We start from the raw sequence: 12,083 nt of genomic DNA on the forward strand, positions 1-12,083 counted from the left end.
GTAATGAACGTGCAAACCACCCTTGGGGGTGAAGGGGTTAATGTCCTCTTTTACCATCAGTGTCCTCCTTTACCTTCAGTGTGTCCGCTTTTGCCATCAGTGTCCTCCTTTACCATCAGTGCGTCCGCTTTTACCATCAGTGTTTTTCATGGATGGATAAATAAATGACAGAGCTTTTCCGATTCTTTGCAACGTTAAATATGGACAGTACACTGATGCCGTCCTTGTGTTATCCATGTTTTTCACGAACCCATAGACTTGTGTTGGTACTTTTCTTCTGTAAAACAGGAAACCGCAGACAAGTCTCCGTGAGTTTTGTACGGACACACGATCACTGAAAAAACATAAACATGGGAATAGCACCATAGATTATAATGGGAGTGTGTTGTATTCATGCAAAAAACGGATAAAACACAAATGTGTGAATGAGGCTCAGAGTGTATAATATGGATGTGCGCTGTGCGTGTAAAAATCAGACAGCACTCGGACTATCGTAATTCAATAGGGCTGTTCAGAAAAAAGATTTTTCAATTGGGTTGAAAAAAAATCGCGGCACGAGTTTTTCTTTTCTGCATCTTGGAAGAGAATTCCTAAGGTCCATAATCTACAAGTGTCCAAAAAAAATTAGATCCGGTACAGAATCATGTGCAAAGAATGCCATTGTAAAGGATACATTGCCATTATTAGCAGAGGAAATATTTGGGGGTTTTTTGCTTTTAAATTAATGCGTTTTGATATCTACAAAACTTTTTTATTTTTTCTTTACCTGCACTTTTAATCATATCATGATCATTTTATTTCATTTTGTGATTGTTTCAGGGATGCAGTGGTACCCTTTTCTGAAACAAATAATGATGCAGCCCGCAGCGGTGTTATCACTAACACATGCGCAATGTGACAGGAGAGAGACTGCAGTAAAGGGAGAGCAAATAAATGGCGCATGTGTGCGTGTAGTTGAGGCCGGCGTCTGAGACGCAGACAGCGCCTACTCCAGCATGACGCGATTAACATGACGCAAGCAGTTATGATGCGGCTGACGCATGCACATGGAGGGAGTGTGCAGACACTCCAGTGTTTAATGACAGGAGACATGCGCAATAGGAATCGACTAATTAGGACCCGTTGAAGCGCAGGAGCGCGAAACGGCCGTTATCCACACTCTCCGCATTGCTCCCGAGCCTATGCATTTTTATCCGTGAATAAAGATTTCTACTTTCAGTAACGGTGAGTGCCATCCTCTTTTCTCCTTTTGCGTAACCATAGGATTTAAAATGATTATAGACGCTTCACCATTACTAAACCTTTGATGTCACCTGATAATACAAAGATGACATTAACCTCACAAATATGAACTCCACTTTCCACCGCTAGAGAGTATGTGGGAAGAGCTGGGCAAAGTGTCAAAATTGGCACATCTAATAGATGCACCTTTTTTGGGCCACTGTGGGCTGCTATTTCTAGACTGGGAAGATATCCATTACCCTTTACCAGCCTGAGAATACCAACCCTCAGCTGTCTGCTTTTGCAAGGCTGGTCGTTAAAAATTGGGGGGACCCTACGTCGCTTTTTAAATGTTTTTAAAATAATTAAAAAATACAGCATCGGGATCATCTATTCTTGATAACCAGCCTTGCTGAAGCAGACAGCTGAGGGTTGCAGCTCCCAGCTGTGAGTTTCACCTGGCTGCTTTTACAAAATACAGGGGAACTCAAGCCATTTTTTAAAAAAAATTATTTATTTACAGAGCAGGAGCCAGATGATGAATATTCCCATCAGTCGCTCCTGCTCTCGCTGTTATTAGCGGCAGATGATGGGAGCAGTAGTCCCATTAGACAACACCAATGACCAGAGGTAAACTTTATTCCTCTGATAATAGCTGTGGGCTCACGGAATCATAGCAGCTAAACCCAAACCGACTTCCTGATGAAGTCCGCGTTTGGTGTCAGTGCCCGAACAGTAGATGTTCAGTACAGACGCCAAACTTTACTGTTCGGGTTCGCCCATCTCTATTGTTCAACATTTTTCTAAATCATATATTGTAGATAAGGGAACTGAAGGTAAACTGATCAAATTTTTAGATGATGCGACATTAGGAGGGATAGTTAAAACTAGAGAAGACAGAGAAAGGGTTCAGATGGATCTAGATAAGCTTGAAAAATGGCAGAATTGGTGTAGTTGGCAGGATTGCTATGCCTTGTGCACAAAGAGCGGAGGAGAATTGAAAACGGCAAAGATGTGGCCGTTAGAGACATAAAGATGGCGCCGAACACTGACAAAGATGATGGTCAGTGGCGCGAAAGATGGGAGTGGTGCTGCCCATTGTGAGCGTCCGACACAGAAAAGGGTGGGAAGACCAGTTTGGCAAAGGCAGTGGCCTAAGCCAAGGCCACGTCCCCTAGTGATTGGTGCCCACCTGGGGTGGGCGTGGTGGCACTTTTCCTTTTCCTACTGTGTTTGTGTATATATATGCTCTTGTTATTACCTTTATATTTATATTCATTTTGACATATAACACTTCACACATGGTCACAATCCATGTGTCCCCATGGTTGTCAATATAATGACTGTATATTCTAATATCGCTTGAATATGTGTAGGTACGTGTGCCGACCGGGGGTGACCCTTTTCTTCACCGCGAACAGACTGAGACAGAGACTGAAGTGCATCCAACAGGTCCTCTTTATTGGTCGTACTTTCAATGACCCGCAGCACCACACAGCAGCTGCATGACAAACTCTGCAGCACCACACAGCAGATGCTCGACTCCTCACACAGGCCCTGGTACCTTCACTTCCTTCCTTTTGCTAATTGACGTCCCTCGCGGCTCTTTCACTGTGGCTGCCTTAGGTCTACCACCACAGCGCTTCACCAGTCCGAGTCCATCCATTTGTGGTACCCCAGGTTGTCTCTGTCTGCGGCTCTCCTGTCAGGGCCACCCCCCTGACAGTCTCTCTCACCAGTCCTTCTCTGGAGCTTCTTCCTGTCTCGTCTCTCCTTCCAGTGTTCTGCACTCCTGAGCTCCTCTCCCTGGACTGCCCTTCTAGAACTCTCTGCCTTCCTTTTAGCCCCTCTCTCACTGGGAATTCCCCTCTAGAGTTCCTGTAACCCCGCCCCCATGACTTTCCAGTTTCAAAGCCATAAGCTGATGTTAAGCCCTGCTCTCACTGCTCCCTGCTCCCATCTTGTGGCCAAATTGCAGTACTACACCTTCCTCCACTTCTGCTGTCTTTGGTCTCCCCCTAGTGGCCAAAACCCTGTACTACAACATTCTTCTCACTGTCTAGCTGTCTCCCACCTTCCTATACAGCAATCCATGTACAGCATAATGTACATTAACCCTTCTTCTGCAGACTGGTCCGTATGTCAGTCCACTTCCCCTACACGTGTAAAAAAAATTTTTGGTAAATTTATGCTCTCTACTATGTTATTCCTTTGTATGTGTGCACCTTTGTGCCACCATGTGCCCAGATATTTGTCTTAATAAAGGCTTTTTTACAATACTTACCATTTTTTGTCCTTCTACTTTAAATCTACAATGAAACCGGTAATCTTTTTTCCCCCTTTTTTATCTTTTTCCTCCTTAATCAGGCCTCATGTAGAACATTGTGTCCAGTTCTGGGCACCACATTTTAAAAAAGATATTGAAAAACTTGAGCAAGATCTACCAGGATGGTGAGTGGATTCTAAAGTATGTTCTACGAGGAACAGTTAAAGGGAATCTATTTTGCCCCTATGAGATGCGGCCACCGCCATCAGCGGCTTATCTACAGCACTCTGTAATGCTTAAGATAAGCCCCCGATGTAACTTGAATGATAAGAAAAACGAGTTTTATTATACTCACCGATGGGTGTCGCGGTCAGGGTCCGGTGCCTCCCATCTTCTAGCGATGACGTCCTCTTCCGTGCTTCTGTCGTGGCTCCTGCAGAGGCGTAATTCTCTGCCTTGTTTAGGGCAGAGCAGAGTACTGCAGTGAGCAGACACAGCGAAAGGTCAGAGAGGTCCAGCGCCTGTGCATTGCATTACTCTGCTCTGCCCTCAACAGTGATCTTGGGGTTCTTCTTTACCTCTCTCTCCAAGGCTCTTCTCCCATGATCGCTCAGTTTGGCTGGATGGCCAGGTCTATGAAGACTTCTGGTGGTCGCAAACTTCTTCCATTTAAGGATTGTGGAGGCCACTGTGCCCTAAAGAACCTTGAGTAATGCAGAAATTCTTTTGCAACCTTGGTCAGATCTGCGCCTTTCCACAATTCTGTCTCTGAGCTCCTTGGCCAGTTCCTTTGACCTCATGATTCTCATTTGGTCTGACATGCACTGTGAGCTGTGAGGTCTTATATACACAGGTGTGTGCCTTTACAGTTCATGTACTATCAGTTTAATTAAACACAGCTGGAGTAGAACCATCTCAAGGAGGATCACAAGGAAATGGACAGCATGTGACTTATACATGAGCTTAGCTCCCAACCGTCCCGATTCTCGTGGGACAGTTCCATTTTTTACACCGCCCACCCGCGACGCTATTTTTCCTGCATTCCATTGAGCCACCACGCCCCCCATGCACCGACCCCATCCTCGCCGTCCCAGAGAGCCAATGCAGCCTGCAATGATGTTGCTCAGTTGTTCTGTGGCTGTGGGCACAGGACCAGTGATGAGGTCACAGGAAGGGAGGAGTCAGGGGTCACATGATCAGGGGCCTCCGTGTCTGCACTCTGCAGGACTCTGTTGTGCTGGTTGTCATGGTGCTGAATAAGGTTAAGTTTCTGTGTGGGGTCAGGAGGGGTTTACAGGGTGGATGGAGCAGAGCCGTGTGTTTATGGAGTGGAGCCGTGGGTGTATGGAGGGGAGCCGTGGGTGTATGGAGGGGAGCCGTGTGTGTATGGAGCGGAGCCGTGTGTGTATGGAGCGGAGCCGTGTGTGTATGGAGCGGAGCCGTGTGTGTATGGAGCGAAGCCGTGTGTGTATGGAGCGGAGCCGTGTGTGTATGGAGCAAAGCTGTGTGTGTATGGAGCGGAGCCGTGTGTATGGAGCGGAGCCGTGTGTGTACGAGGTGTACGGAGCGGAGCCGTGTGTGTACGAGGTGTACAGAGTGCAGCTGTGAGTGTACGAGGTGTACGGAGCAGAGATGCGTGTGTGCGAGGTGTATGGAGCAGAGCCGTGTGTGTACGAGGTGTATGGAGCGGAGCCGCATGTGTACGAGGTGTACGGGGCAGAACCACGCGTGTACGAGGTGTACAGAGCGGAGCCGTGTGTGTATGAGGTGTACAGAGAAGAGCCGTGTGTGTATGAGGTGTACAGAGCGGAGCTGCGTGTGTACGGGGCGTACTGAGCGGAGCCACGTGTGTATGGAGCCAGCACCTGTATGAGGTTTACAGAGCAGAGCCATGTGTGTACGAAGTGGAGCCACGCGTGTACGAGGTGTACGGAGCAGAGCCGCCCATGTACGAGGTGTACGGAGCGGAGCTGTGTGTATTTGGTGTATGGACCGGAGCCGTGCGTGTGCGAGGTTTACGGAGTGGAGCCGCGTGTGTACGAGGTGTACCGAGCAGAGCCGCGTGTGTACGAGGTGTACGGAGCAGATCCTCGCGTGTACGGAGCGGAGCTGCGTGTGTGCGAGGTGTATGGAGCCACATGTGTATGAGGTGTACAGAGCGGAGCCGTGTGTGTACAAGGTGTATAGAGTGGAGCTGCATGTGTACGGGGCATACGGAGTGGAGCCACGTGTGTACGGAGCAGAGCCACGTGTACAGAGCCGCGCGTGTACGAGGTGTATGGAGTGGAGCCGCCCGTGTAGGAGGTGTATGGAGCGGAGCCACATGTATGAGGTGTACAGAGCGGAGCCGCGTGTGTATGAGGCGTACAGAGCGGAGCCGCGTGTGTATGAGGCGTACAGAGCGGAGCCGCGTGTGTATGAGGTGTAATGAGCGGAGCCATGTGTGTATGAGGTGTACAGAGCCGCGTGTGTATGAGGTGTATGGAGCGGAGCCGTGCGTGTACGAGGTGTACGGAGCGGAGCAGCGTGTGTACGGGGCATACAGAGCGGAACTACGTGTGTACGGGGTGTACGGAGAGGAGCCGCATGTGTACGGGGCGTATGGAGAGAAGCAGCGTGTGTACGGGGTGTATGGAGCAGAGCCGTGCGTGTACAAGGTGTACGGAGCTGCGTGTCTACGGGGCGTATGGAGCGGAGCCGCACGTGTACGAGGTGTGTGGAGCGGTGTGTGTACGGAGTGGAGCCATGTGTATATGGGATGTACGGAGTGGAGTCAAGTGTGTACGAGACATACAAAGCGGGCTTTTCCCACCAACACAGGAGTACACGGCAGAGCTCCGAGGAGCACTTTAAAACTTGCACATGATGGTCCACCGAAAGTGAAGTGCTAGAAGCTGACCGGAAATGAGGTAATTTCATGAGGAAATTGTGATGGAACCATGGAGGCACTTCAGGGAATGCTTCAGATCCATCACCGTGTCCTCCTCCGACAGCGTGGACAGAGGGATCGCCTTGGAATCGAGGATACCGGCCATGTGAATGGATCATGATATGTCCTGCATTGGGAGGCTCAGGTGGGCATTACATTGGGAGCCGGGCTGCTATAGTATCTTTATAGAATCTTTCTTTCTTTCTTTCTCTGTTTCTTTCTTTCTCTATTCTTTCTTTCTCACTGTTTCTTTCTCATTCTCTGTTCTGTCTTTCCGTCTCTTTTTCTTTCCCTCTCTGATCTTTCTTTTTTTCTTTCTTTCTCTCACTGTACTTTCTTTCTCTCTCTGTTCTTTCTTTCCCCTCCTTCTTTCTTTTTCTTTCCTCTCTTTCTCCCTCTGTTCTTTCTCTTTCTTTAATTCTTTCTTTCTATCTCTGTTCTTTCTCTGTCTCTCTCTGTTCTTTCTTTCTTTCCCCTCTTTCTTTTTCTCTGTCTCTCTGATCTTTCTTTCTTTCTTCCCTTCTCTCTCTCTCTCTATCGCTCTGTTCTTTCTTTCTTCCCCTCTTTCTTTCTTTCTTTCTTTCTCTGTTCTTTCTTTCATTTTCTCTTTCATTCTCTTTCTTTCTCTCTCTATTCTTTCTTTCCCCTCTTTCTTTCTCTCTCTGTTCTTTCTTTCCCCGCTTTCTTTCTTTCGCTCTCCCTCTGCTATTTTTTTCTGTATCCTCTTTTTTCTCGCTCTGTTCTTTCTTTCATCTCTTTCTCTCGCTGTTCTTTCTCTCTCTGTTCTTTCATTCCCCTTTCTTTCTCTCTCTGTTCTTTCTTTCCCCTCGTTCTTTCTCTCTCTCTGTTCTTCCTTTTTCTTTCTCTCTCTGTTCTTTCTTTCTATCTATTCTCTCTCTGTTCTTTCTTACCCCTCTTTCTTTCTCTCTCTGTTATTTCTTTCTCTTGCTCTCTGTTCTTTTTTTCTGTCCCCTCTTTCATTCTCTCTTTGTTCTTTCTTTTTTCTCTGTTCTTTCTTTATTTCCCCTCTTTCTACATTTCTGTTTCTTTTCTGTCAAGATAGGGTACAGAGTGTATATTAATGAGAAAAAAATGAACTTTTTTGAACTTACCAAATGGCTGCAATGAAGAGTAAAAAATTTAAAGGGGTCTGAATACTTTCTGTTTCCACTGTATATATACACATATACATACATATGCATACATGCACACATACATATACTATATATATATATATATATATATACACTGCTCATAAAAATAAAGGGAACACTTAAACAATAGAATATGACTCCAAGGAAATCAAACTTCTGTGAAATCAAACTGCCCACTTAGGAAGCAACACTGATTGACTCTCAATTTCACATGCTGTTGTGCAAATGTAATAAACAGATGGAAATTATTGTCAATTATCAAAACACACTCAATAAAGGAGTGGTTCTGCTGGTGGGGACCACAGACCACATCTCAGTACCAATGCTTTTTGGCTGATGTTTTGGTCACTTTTGAATGTTGGTTGTACTTTCACACTTGAAATAGCATGAGAAGGATTCTGCAACCTACACAAGAGGCTCAGGTAGTGAACCGCATCCAGGATTGAACATCAGTGCGAGCTGTAGCAAGAAGGTTTTCTGTGTCTGTCAGCATAGTGTCCAGAGGCTGGAGGCGCTACCAGGAGACAGGCCAGTACACTAGGAGATGTGTAGGGGGCCATAGGAGGGCAACAACCCAGCAGAAGGACCGATACCTCCGCCTTTGTGCAAGGAAGAACAGGAGGAGCACTGCCAGAGCCCTGCAAAATGACCTCCAGCAGGCTACAAATGTTCATGTGTCTGCACAAACGGTTAGAAACCGACTCCATGAGGATGGTCTGTGTGCCAAACGTCCACAGATAGGGGTTGTGCTCACAACTCAACACCTTGCAGCATGATTGGCATTTTCCAAAGAACACCAGGATTGGCAAATTCGCCACTGGCGCCCTGTGCTCTTCACAGATAAAAGCAGGTTCACACTGAGCACATGTGATAGATGTGACAGAGTCTGGAGATGCCGTGTAGAGCGATCTGCTGCCTGCAACATCCTTCAGCATAACCAGTTTGGGAGTGGGTTAGTAATGGTGTGGGGTGGCATTTCTTTGGAGGGCCGCACAGCTTTCCATGTGCTCCCCAGAGGTAGCTTGACTGCCATTAGGTACCAAGATGAGATCCTCAGACCCCTTGTGAGACCATATGCTGGTGTGGTTGGCCCTGAGTTCCTCCTAATGCAGGACAATGCCAGACCTCATGTGGCTGGAGTGTGTCAGTAGTTCCTGCAAGATGAAGTCATTGAAGCTATGGACTGGACCGCCCATTCCCCAGACCTGAATCCGATTGAGCACATCTGGGAAATCATGTCCCGCTCCATCCACCAACATCACGTTGCAACACAGACTGTCCAGGAGTTGGCGGATGCTTTAGTCCAGACCTGGGAGGAGAGCTCTCAGGAGAACATCTGCTGCCTCATCAGGAGCATGCCCAGGCATTGTACAGTAGGGAGGTCATACAGGCATGTGGAGGCCACACAAACTACTGAGCATCTTTTCCTTGTAATGAGGCATTTCCACTGAAGTTGAATCAGCCTGTAATTTGATTTTCCACTTTGATTTTGAGTATCATTCCAAATTCAGACCTCCATGGGATATTCATTTTGATTTACATTGATAATTGTTATGTTTTATTGCTCTGAACACATTCCACTATGCAATGAATAAAAATTTGCAACTGGAATATTTCATTAAGAGATATCTAGGCTGTGGTATTTTAGTGTTCTCTTTATTTTTTTGAGCAGTGTATATACTGTATATACAGATTTTGCTTTGGTTGTCACCAAAAAAAGGTCCATGCGCTTGGCTTTGTAATATGTATGAACTCTAAAGAAAATAGATGATTTTTAGCTAGCTTTAGCATTATTCATATTAATTTAAGCAAATAAAAAAGCAATCCACTTTGCTGTAAATCCGCCGTAAGCAGATTCGATGCCTGTCCTAAAAGTTGCGTATTTGCTAGCTTGCAGAGATTCAGTTTCACCTTTAATAAAACCATAACCCAGACAAATATTGAATTTATGTTACCTTAGCTAGTGCTGGCGAGAGGAGGGCGTTTTCCCCCAAGGCAGCAATATCGCATTTACCGTAGATAAATGTTCCTTGCAATCTTCATCAGATTCCTTTAACTCTGACGGCACCCTTTAAGACCTAGGGATTTCTAGATGTTATTTTAGCTTGAAAAAAAGATCAATTTTCAATAGATTTATTTTTTGAGTAATTATTGCTTTGATGAAAACTTTAAAAAACCTCAGGCAGTTCCAAAGCACTGAGAAAGGAGAAGTCAGTTCTAGGAGAAGAAGGATAATAAAAACAGTGCCCAAAGTGCTGGGAAAGAGTTCAATTTAGAGATTATTGCTCATCCTTCGTAAGGAGCTCAAGGAAATAAACAATTTGAAGTATTGTTCAAGACTTCATTGAGTTGTCCACAATGAGAAAAAAATTGATTAGCTCAACCCATTCAAGTGACTGGGAATAAACTGCAATATCAGAAATGGACAACGGGGGCGCTAGACATCTTCTAGCTTTGCAATCACGGTCAGTAGATGCACAGGAATCCTAAAACAGGAACAGGCTCCATTGTTATAAATAGCCAACTTATGTATATGGTCGAGCAAGATGACATAGAATTTCACAAAAATTGCTCCGAAATAGAGCAAAATTCCACCAGAGTTTTGGTATCAAATATTGGTCTTAAAGGGAATCAATCAACAGATTTTTCCTACATCATCTGAAAGAAGCATAATGTAGGAGAATAGTCACTGATTCCAACAATGTATCATTTAGTTTACTGAGAGCAGCCGTTCTGACACAACCAGAGTTTTTAGATATAGCAATGTAGTAGAGCTGAGAAAGCTAACCCCGCCCACACCAGGCTACAATGTCTATAGACAGCGAAGTGCTTATCACAGCAGGGGGTGGAGATAAGTGGCCCTGCCAGTTATTCACAGCAATGATAATGGACAAGTGATAAAACCTTCAGTGTAAGTAAACACCACCAGGCATCATGACATGTGACACATTGTTTAATTCTGTGCTTTAACCCCAACCTTACGCTTTCCTTAGATTACATAGCAAAAACCTGCTGACAGATTCCATTTAAAGAAGAAAAACACATCTGAGGTCTTTAGCAAGACAAAAACAGAATTTTCACGATTCCTCTTTCCAGTGAGTGACTGTTTTACTGCCCTATGGAATCTGGGTCATGCTTAGTTGTCAGTGTAAAAAACCGGAGTCTGAACTGAGAAAGTAAGTTAATGTGTATGCACAATGTAAGTGCATATTAACACATGACCATTAACCAGAGAAAACAAAAAGCAAAAAAAACCAATATCCTAAACTAAAAAGTAAAAAATAAACTGCAAATAATGCATAAAGGTAATAATAATAATAAGGGTATTTAGTAAACATAATTTTGATCAAAATAATGTACAAGCCATCCCGCCACGTCACGGCAACCCTTGTGGGACAGTCCCTACTCTAGTATTTAAAACCTTTTCACTTGCCAAGTGACGTGAATGTGAACAAGGATCGAGCGACTGAACCACTAGTAAAAGCTTAGGCCAGAATGGATGGTTTTCCCAGCTCAGAAAGAGGGTGGTCATACCCTTTAATGCATTATTTGCAGTTTATTTTTTACTTTTTAGTTAAGGATATTTGTGTTTTTTGCTTTTTGTTTTCTTAGTTGTCAGTGTTTAGATTGACAGCTTGGCCGGCCAGTCTTGGGATGGGCGTGCTGAGCTATTAGTACCTTGATTGACAACTCGGCCATAAAATATGTGACTGGTAGGTGCTGGGCTTTCTCCAGGTGTTCTCTGTTATGGAGATAGCCCAGTTGCTTAACTGATCAGTCTGCCTCTGATTCTCTGATCCCTGCCAGACATAGTTTGTGCTTCCTGGTGACTGCCCGATTCTGTTGTTCTGAGTTCTGATTTTCAACTTACTGACACTTTGGACCATGTTCTCTCTAACTCTTCATTTTGAACTTTTTCTTTGATCTGCTATCTTCTGGTATTTTGGCCCCATACCGTGACATGACTTATTTTGTTACTCCTTGTTTTTTACATGCTCCCTTGGTACTGAACTCGAAATGCCTCCCTTCTCTGCCTCACGGTCTGTCCTGGAGTAATAAAAGAAGAAACAGACGCACTCAAAATTATGATTTTTCATATGCAATAGGATGAATTTACTATATTCACCACAGCAATGAAAAAAAGTATAACGAGGTAACGTTTCGACCCAATTGAGGGTCTTTCTCAAACCTCACTGCAAGAAACAGATATACAGAAAATTAATAATAAAGATAAACAATGGTGGGTGCTATACACATATATATATATACAAAACACAAAACAAATATCCTAGAATAAAAAAGTAAAAAGTAAATTGCAAAAATTGCATGAAGGTAGTAATAATAAAAAGGGTATTTAGTTAACATAATTTTGATCAAAACAATATACAAGCCATCCCGCCACGTCACGGCAACCCTTGTGGGACAGTCCTAACTCTTGTATTTATACCTCTGTCCTTGTTCACATTTACGTAAATGCATACCTATGAACTATACATGGGGATCAGACAAGGAA

Source organism: Dendrobates tinctorius, unplaced genomic scaffold (assembly GCF_039654945.1).
Source record: "Dendrobates tinctorius isolate UK_male_01 unplaced genomic scaffold, ASM3965494v1 ptg000093l, whole genome shotgun sequence".
Classification (NCBI taxonomy): Eukaryota; Metazoa; Chordata; class Amphibia; order Anura; family Dendrobatidae; genus Dendrobates; species Dendrobates tinctorius.